The following is a 9,097-nucleotide window of genomic DNA, read 5'->3' as shown; positions in this document are numbered from 1 at the left end:
GGGCTGAACCCTGAGCGCCCGAAGCATAGCTCGAGGGGCCTACCCCTCGGTCCCCAACACCAGCTATAGGGGCCCAACCCCTGAGCGCCCGAACAATACCTCCAGGGGCCTAACCCCTGTGGGCCCCAACACCAGCTCCAGGGGTCCAACCCCTGAGCGCCCGAACCATAGCTGCAGGTGCCTAACCCCTAGGGGCCCCCACCCCAGCTCCAATGGCCCAACCCCTGAACGCCGGATCCATAGCTCCAGGGGCCTAACGCCTGGGGGCCCCAACACCAGCCCCAGGAGCCCAACCCCTGGTGGCCCCAACACCAGCTCCAGGGGCCCAACTCCTGAGTTCCCGATCCATAGCTCCAGGGGCCTAACCGCTGGGACCCCAACACCAGCCCCAGGAGCCCAACCCCTGGGGGCCCCAACACCAGCTCCAGGGGCCCAACCCTTGAGCGCCCGAACCATAGCTCCAGGGGCCTAACCCCTGGGGCCCAACCCCTGGGGCCCCAACACCAGCTCCAGGGGCCTAACCCATGGGGGCCCCAAACCGAACTCCACGGGCCCAACCCCAGGCGGCCCCAACACGAACTCCAGGGGCCCAACCCCTGAGAGCCCGAAATATAGCTCCAGGGGCCCAACCCCTGACAGCCCCAACACCAGCTCCAGAGGCCCAACCCCTGAGGGCCCGAACCATAGCTCCAGGGGCCTAACCCCTGGGGCCCCAACACCAGCTCCAAGGGCCCAACCCCTGGGGGCCCCAACACCAGCTCCAGGGGCCCAACCCCAGAGCGCCCTACCCATAACTCCAGGGGCCCAACCCCTGGGGGCCCCAACCCCAGCTCCAGGGGCCCAACCCCTCAGCGCCAGAACCATAGCTCAAGGGGCCTAATCCCTGGGGCCCCAACTCCAGCTCCAAGGGCCCAACCCCTGGGGGCACCAACACCAGCTCCAAGGACCCAACAACTGAGCGCCCGAAAAATACCTCCAGGGGCCTAACCCCTGGGGGCCCCAACACCAGATCCTCGGGCCCTACCCCTGAGTGCCCGAACCATAGCTCCAGGGGCCTAACCACTGGGCACCCCCACCCCAGCTCCAAGGGCCGAACCCCTGAGCGCCCGAACCATAGCGCCAGGGGCCTAACCCCTGGGGCCCCAACACCAGCTCCACGGGCTCAACCCCTGGGAGCCCCAACACCAGATCCAGGGGTCCAACCCCAGAGCTCCCGAACCATAGCTCCATGCAGGAAATGATCTGTGCATTACCCTGCGTGACCACAAGGTGTCACTCTAGCTCCATGCGGGGAAAAGCTCTGTGTATTACCCTGTGTGGCTACATGGTGTTACTGTTGCTCCACGCGTGAAATGCTCTGGGCATTACTGTGATGGAGTGGGGACTGTCTGTGTGGGGGATGGGAGACCAGGGGTGACTTTAGCTCAGCGGCCCCAACACCAGCTCCAGGGGCCCAAACCCTGAGCACCCGAAACATAGCTCCAGGGGCCTAATCCCTGGGGCCCCAACACCACCTCCAGAGGCCTAACGCCTGGGGGCCCCCACCCCAGCTCCAAGTGCCCAACCCCAGAGCTCCCGAACCATAGCTCCATGCAGGAAATGCTCTGTGCATTACCACAAGGTGTCACTGTTGCTTCGTGCGGGGAAATGCTCTGTGTATTACCCTGTGTGGCTATATGGTGTCAATGTTGCTCCATGCGGGGAACTGCTCTGTACATTACCCTATGTGGCCACACGCTGTCACTCTTGCTCCATGCAGCAAATGCTCTGGGCATTACCCTGCATAGTGTCAGGGACTCTACCCAAGACGGCAAAGTTCGTTGTCTGACCGCGAGAGAGACAGGCAACACCAGCAAGGTCCGATCAAAAGCTCTTTATTGACAAGTGCACGCATCAATAGAGAGCAGCTCGTCTCCAGAGAGAACCAGCCTGCTCTTTACATCTTAGTATAAGCCTATATAGACAGTTCCGTCGCGTCATAAATTATTCACTGGAGCAACCCACCCCCTTCTTCTAACAACTAGAAACTAGACACCTTTAGTATACATGCATGCCTAAAGTTAGAAATGTAGGGGAGTTCAAAACAAACAAAGAACAAAACCAGGGAGCGAAAACAAGGAGGCTGGGAAACTAGGACTCTTATCAGTTCTTCGAAGGAGCTGCCCGAACACAGCACATCTGGTACTATGCCAGGAATGCAGCTTCTCTCTTATCTCACTTTTTCCCAGCGCTTGTGAGACATGCTGCTGCTTCTCAGTGTTTTCCACTCAGGGATTACCCACAAACCTCTGTTAGCCTGACTTTGGTCAGGTTGGCATACCTGGTTTTGTCTGCTATATCTTTATTCAGGCCTAACAATCCCCCCTTTGTCCCTAGAGGACCATAATGGGACTCTTGGGACACATATCCATTTAACAATTGTACGGGGGAGGCTAGTAAACCATGACCCAAGGTCTGAGTGGAGGTCCTTAAAACTTAAAGTGTGATCAAGAGATATAGCATGGAAAACAACAGCAACATTCTTAATAGCTTGTAAATCTTTGTCAATTAAGCCAGAGTGATTAACAGCAAAGCAACATTTTTCCCCAATGCGATAACAAGCCCCTCCCTAATTCAGCATTCATGGCATTTAGCACACGTCTATTTTGCAAAGTTACTTCTGCTACTTCATCAGTCTTTCGTTGCAACTTTTGGAAAGCGTCTATTAATGCATTAGCTGGTTTTTTTTCAAGCTCTGCGGAAATATTTACAACTGTTCTCTTGAGCGTAGCCACCCACAATCCAGGAATGAGTGCACGGACAAAAGAGTGGAATCCTGTTTGTCTGACAACTAAGGGATTGGGGCACTGACTATAAATCAGTTAGGTATACCAAGTGGTCTAATTTCCCAGATGTTTCGGTGAATAATCCAGTCCCATGTGCATCCTCCCCATGGACCCGTCAGGATTCGGTATGTGGAAGCCCACACCCCCCGGTCCAAATGCTTGGAAGGAGCACTGTAAATGTTTACACTTCCACCCAGAAAGTCTTTAGTATATCTCCATGACCACAGATCAGATGGTACTCCTGATGTGTCTGTAAGGGCAGTGGGCCAAGTCTGGTACTCAAGATCACTCCAAATGGCCATCAGCTGGTCATTCAGGAAATTCTGAATCTCCAAACATACTAGATCCCACTGCAATGCCTTTCCAGCCTCAGTGATATTTAATACCATCTTTCCTTGGTGTAGTACTATATTACATTTGTTATTTAACTATTTTCAGGTACTTTTAAAAGGCATTGACATTAATAGCATAGGAGGGGGTTACATTATTAGTCACTGGAATGGTTTCAATACAGGTAAAATTTCCAGTGGCAGAACAAACTCTTTGGGTACTTGTTATTTAAAATCCAATTAGAGAGAGCAATACATGCTGAAGAATTTATCCAGAACACAGGGCACAGCCTGTAGAATAAACCCCAAAATCCAATCAATACCACATTCCCAAGCATGGGTCCCACAAATTTTTTCTGCCAGTGTACAATTCTTTGTTTCTTCACCGGGGTCAGTTCTTAATGCCCTTTCTAGTCAGGAATTCCTGGACTTTAGCAATTTCAGTGGAGTGAGTGTTCCTTCTTCTTTCCCAAAACAGTCTTGGTGCAGCATCATATAGGGGAGAGGTTACTAGCACATCACCCTGTAATGGTTTTGCTTTTTTTAGAAAAATTCAAAGGCACAGTAGATCTGTCAGTGGATAAGGGAGAGGTTGCTAGCACTTCACCTTGTACTTTTTCCCTGCTGTCCAGAAGGCACAGTGGAGCTAGAAGGTGAAATAGGCTAATCATCAGTAGGAGAATTCTCCCAATGTGGAGGGGTCTTTTTGCAGTGAGAATCTTGGGTCCAAGCAGTCAGTCTTTGGCACTTCACAGCGGTGTTGGTAGTCATCAGGACTTAAGAGCCTCTCCAGCATGGAGCCAAGGCAGTCTTTCGTTGGTGGACCTTTACATCAATCCCGTCTCCTGGTTGTAAGGAGTGGCAGGGCTGCTAGGGTCTTTGGGTAGCGATTCCTTACCTGTGAGAAAAGAAACTTAACACATTTCATTAGTGCCTGGCAGTGTTTTTCAGATCTCATAGCTGCATGGGCAAATTCAAGCTCTCCTTTTCCTGGTTGTTAACCAAGTCTTAACTGTGAGCAGTGTCCTTGAATGGAGTCAGTGTCTTATCTATAGCCTGAGCTTGCTATTTTATTTTATTTTATTTTATTTTATTTTTTTCAGTTAATTCATTCTGTTCTTTGTCCTTCTTTCCTTCTTCGCTTCTTTTAACCTGCAAAGGAAACTTTCACTTTTTACTTATACACCTTTTTCCCAACAATGAACACCTACACATTGTCATTATACAGTACATTAGTCTTATTATTCAATATATGCCACACATAACCTTTTACTAAAATAACCTTATTACAGAGCTTTCGAGCAACAAGCCAGGACAAGCACACCCACTTTGAGGAGTTCACTCAATACAACCTCTAGTCCAATAGCCTTCCACCATCCCCAGCCCTCTGGCTAGAAATCTGAGGTAGCCAGAAAGATCCCATGTACAATATGGGGAGTGGGTTAACTTTTCATGTCTTTGCTTTCAAAGACTGTTGGTATGCAAATTTTAACAACAATTTTTGCAATTAACAATTTGACCAATAAAGTTTCTTTTCCTTACTTAAGGAAATGCATTAGACTTTAGTATATCACATTCTCCTGAGTTATCTAAACACTTTGTATTCCAAGTTGAACAAAACAAGTATCTGCATTTTAATTTAACCTTTTTGTTTGATTTTAAACTAGATTATTTTATAAAAATATTAAACACAAAAATTCCGGCCACAAGACTAACACCACAAGACAGAACATAGAACACAAAACATAATTTCTATTGTGCCAGTAAATGCATGGTACGTTGAATGCTGTTTAGCTGGCATCAGTTTTCTCTGATTATCTGAAAGACAAAAAAAAACAGAGGTCTACCCCTTCTGGGCAGACAATCATTGCTTAAAATAGACAAATACCCTTGTTGATTTCAGGAAAAACAGAGGAATTATCCCATATTTTATGTGTTTCATAGGCAGCCCAGGTTTCAGTGGCTCCTACCTTATCAGTTAGATAATTTGCATGAATACAGATGCTTTCTGGCTTGCTTTTTACTTTTAACTCTTGCTTTCAAACACTGAAAGAAAACATCACTACTTATAGTGCCCTTACAGCCTAATAAAATTTCAATTACATAGCACTATATACATTCTTCAGCTAATTTAACTAAATTCTAAATGATTGCAATTAACAATTTCTTTGCCTCAATTTATTTACAAACATTTCAAAGACACCAAGAACTTTCCTCTTTAGCATTTTTACAAAGTTCAACTGCTGTCTCCTCCAGCAACTACAGAGTTAACTTCTCACTTTCCCTTAAATCACTTGCTTGTCTCCCAACAGCCACTTTTATCAACTCAAATCACCATTCCAAGTAAGTCCTGGGTATTTGAAATCCCCATGCTTACACTTACTTACTCCTTCCTTCCACTACACCCTTAAAGTTTTCCAACCTGTTTTCCAATCTCTCTGTCTGTTGCCTGCCCGCCTGGGCCCGATCCTGCTTTTCTCACTGAACCGTCCCTTCCATAGGCACCAACTTATTCCACTACCAGTTTAGCTAGGAGGGTGGGCTTCTCAACTAGCCCCCACCCCTCCTGGTCTCTTGCCTTAGACATTCTTACTTACAAGACTACCCGAGTCCTCCTTCATGAGGCTTGCCACCTGGATGAAGACACATGGCCCATTGGGCAAAGGCCATTTACTTAACATATAATTTGAAGGACTATTCTTAGAGGGTTTACCCAGAGACTCATTCATCTGTTTGACACTTAAACAGAAAAGAGAATTACACAGAGCGCAGAGGGAATTACAATTTAAGCCAGACTTTCCTACTTCTATACACTGACTGCTACAGGAGACGGGACAGAAGGATCTTAATTCCACCTCAGAACTCTCTCGCACACATGGCTTCCACTCCGAGGAATTACGAACGAGAGGTTCAGTTCCGCCCACACTCCTAACACCCAAATGAACAGAGAAAAAAAACAACAACAGTAACTGGTTAAATAGAACAGAACCAGAACCAAATAGTGTTTCCTTATCCTATTAGGACTTACTTTTACTCATGCAGTTCTCAGCGTATAACACCAACAGTACCAAGCAAAGCAAACACAAAATAACAAGGGTAAAACAAATAGATGGTGTAAATTCTGCAGGGCTCCCCCCTTCTTAATTGCTCACCAAACTGTGACAAATTTCTGTTACCAATCTATCCCTCATGTCAGATGATCAGGCTGACACTACAGGATCGTTGGGGGAAGATAAAGAAAACACACCATATAACTGAATTTTAAAGCTTCATTTATAAAATAATAAAACAACAACGGAGAGTGTTGGGAACGCTCTCACATCACTCAGGAAAATATTAATGCCCCAAGCCCGAAGCTCCTTTCATACTTACACACGTACGTCCAGACTGGCCACTTCTGTGTATAATGTTCAGAGGAGGGGGAGAGGTGGAAGGGAGATTATCCTGTATACAGCTTGTCCAGAATTTCCAACATGCTTCTGCTCTTGGGAGGGCTGTTCTTTTACACCCTGGAATCTCCTGCGGCGTCTCTTCAGAGGATTCCAGTCCAGGTCGGCTGCCTGTGGCTTCTTTGGTGTCACCAAGCCACACCGACTCCAGGGTCACAAAGGCACTCTGTTGGATCTTACTGGACAGTTAAGCTTTGCAAATGTAATTTCAGTTCTGTAACTTGTATTTCCTTTGCTTCGCCTCTGTCTATATTTTTTCCTTCACAGCCAGCTGGGGCTGAAAGCAGCCCCTCCCTGCACCAAGCACAGTCCACGCCGATTCCTGACCCTGAACGCAGAGCAACCCCCTCCTTCCATCCCGAGGCCAAGATGATTTTTAAATTAACCCGTTCCTTATGTCTTTTTCTTTCTTTTTCTCTTTCCCATTAAACATTCTAGTAGCAATGCTAACTACTTTAGACAAACTTTTCCCTTGCGTACCATTTGGATGCTCTCTAAATCTCTTTGCAATATCCTTTGCACATTGTGACATGAAAACCATTTTAACCATCTCCTTTCCATGATCAGTTTCAGGATTTAAATTCCCATGCTTTTTAACTTCACAAATCAGTCGAGCACAAAAGTCAGAGAGGTGCTTATCTGGATGCTGAACACAAGCAGTCACCTTGCTCCAATTTGGAGTAGCCTCCCCTGCATCTCTAATACCATTCAAAACAGCTTTTAAAAATCCATCCAACTTTGTCTTTTGAGCTGGATTATTGGGATTCCAGTTAGGGTCAGTAATTAGCCAAGGTGCATTCAAATGAGCTGCAGATTTTTCTTTTACTTTTTGTCTTTCATCTTCTGTCATGAGAGTATCTAATAACTGATTTACATTTGCCCAAGTGGGCACATGAGTGAAAAAGATTGTGCAGAACATTCTTTCCACTGCCTCAGGATTGTCTCATAAGTGAGGCATAGTGCACTGCCAGTTAAACAAATTTGAAGTTGCAAACAGGGTATGGGTAAAACCATCTCATGTTCCCCAGCAACCAGTAGAACCAGATAATTCTCAATGAGGATTGTAATATCAGAGGTGTCTCAGAAACATTCTCCCTCATGGAGTTAAGTAACCTAGTGGGGGTCCACAAGGGCAAGGACAAGGGCTGCTGTAATATTGGGGGTGTTTGAAAAGCAGTCCCTGACCAAGTTTGCAAAAGGCTGGCTGGAGGCTGCACAGAGGGGGTGAGGCTGCCTGATTCCTCTGAAGATGAGGGAACATCACTCTGAGCTCCCCCTTGATTCTCCTCTGTCCCTGAACTGTCCCTAACCTGCTTTTGAATCCTTGCACTCTATCAGACGGGGAAGAACAGGAACAAAATTGTCCTCCTCCCGGTGCGGCTATGGTGCATATGGTGGGTGATTTTTTTACAAGAGCTATCCATACAAACAGCTTCAAAAGCTACCCGTCCCTCCATGGGTTTATAATTATACCATACAAACAAGTAATCCATTTTTTCCGGCCTAAGATCAACCAAAACATCCCTTAAGGAGTTCATCCTATCTGTGGAAAAGGTTTCACCCTCCGGCCAGTCTCTAGTCAGGGGCAAATGAAAGGTAAATGATGGCCATTGGATCCAACACAGATTTCTCATCTTAAATTTAACTAGACCAGCTGTCTCAGAAATCTCTTTCCAATCTCTAAGTATCAGAGACAACGGGGCGTCCCCCGGGCACTTATTGCCAACTTGTCCATTTTAATGAAGGGACTCTAACCCCTCTTCCCTGCGTCGAGGTAAAGGGACTCTAACCCCCACCTCCCCACGTCGAGCTCTCACTTACCTCTCCAGGGACTTGAATACCTGGACTGGGACTCAAACCCAGACAACTTGGATCCTGCGCAAACCTGGACTGGGACTCTAACCCAGACCTGGACTGGGACTCTAACCCAGACCTAAGTAGTCAGGGACTCTAACCCCGACAACCTGGACCCTACTCAACGGGTAGGTGGACGTTGCTGGATTTCTACGAGTTTCAGCTGGTTCACAGAACACGCCTTATCGCCAACGCAGAGATCAGATCACCAGGCAAGGCTCCTCTAAACTGGAGGATGCGCGCTGCGTTGCCTCAGGGTCCGATCCCCCGCCGGAGAGTCAGACGGGTCCCGGCGGAGTCGCCAAAGATGTCAGGGACTCTACCCAAGACGGCAAAGTTCGTTGTCTGACCGCGAGAGAGACAGGCAACACCAGCAAGGTCCGATCAAAAGCTCTTTATTGACAAGTGCACGCATCAATAGAGAGCAGCTCGTCTCCAGAGAGAACCAGCCTGCTCTTTACATCTTAGTATAAGCCTATATAGACAGTTCCGTCGCGTCATAAATTATTCACTGGAGCAACCCACCCCCTTCTTCTAACAACTAGAAACTAGACACCTTTAGTATACATGCATGCCTAAAGTTAGAAATGTAGGGGAGTTAAAAACAAACAAAGAACAAAACCCAGGGAGCGAAAACAAG

At 47.2% G+C, this 9,097-nt stretch overlaps 1 long non-coding RNA gene across 1 annotated transcript; it reads right to left on the bottom strand.

Annotated features, from left to right (window-relative positions):
* Positions 1–4,050: 4,050 nt before the first annotated feature.
* On the bottom strand, positions 4,051–8,776 carry LOC127042127 (uncharacterized). The gene is made up of 2 exons (XR_007771861.1): positions 8,425–8,776; positions 4,051–4,972 (listed from the first exon to the last, which is right to left on the bottom strand). It is a non-coding gene; the product is annotated as an uncharacterized LOC127042127 (long non-coding RNA).
* Between the last annotated feature and the right edge of the window lie 321 nt (positions 8,777–9,097).

Source organism: Gopherus flavomarginatus, unplaced genomic scaffold (assembly GCF_025201925.1).
Source record: "Gopherus flavomarginatus isolate rGopFla2 unplaced genomic scaffold, rGopFla2.mat.asm mat_scaffold_2783_arrow_ctg1, whole genome shotgun sequence".
NCBI lineage: Eukaryota > Metazoa > Chordata > Testudines > Testudinidae > Gopherus > Gopherus flavomarginatus.
The sequence above is the reverse complement of the archived record's forward strand: the minus strand, read 5'-3'. Positions and strand labels throughout refer to the sequence as shown.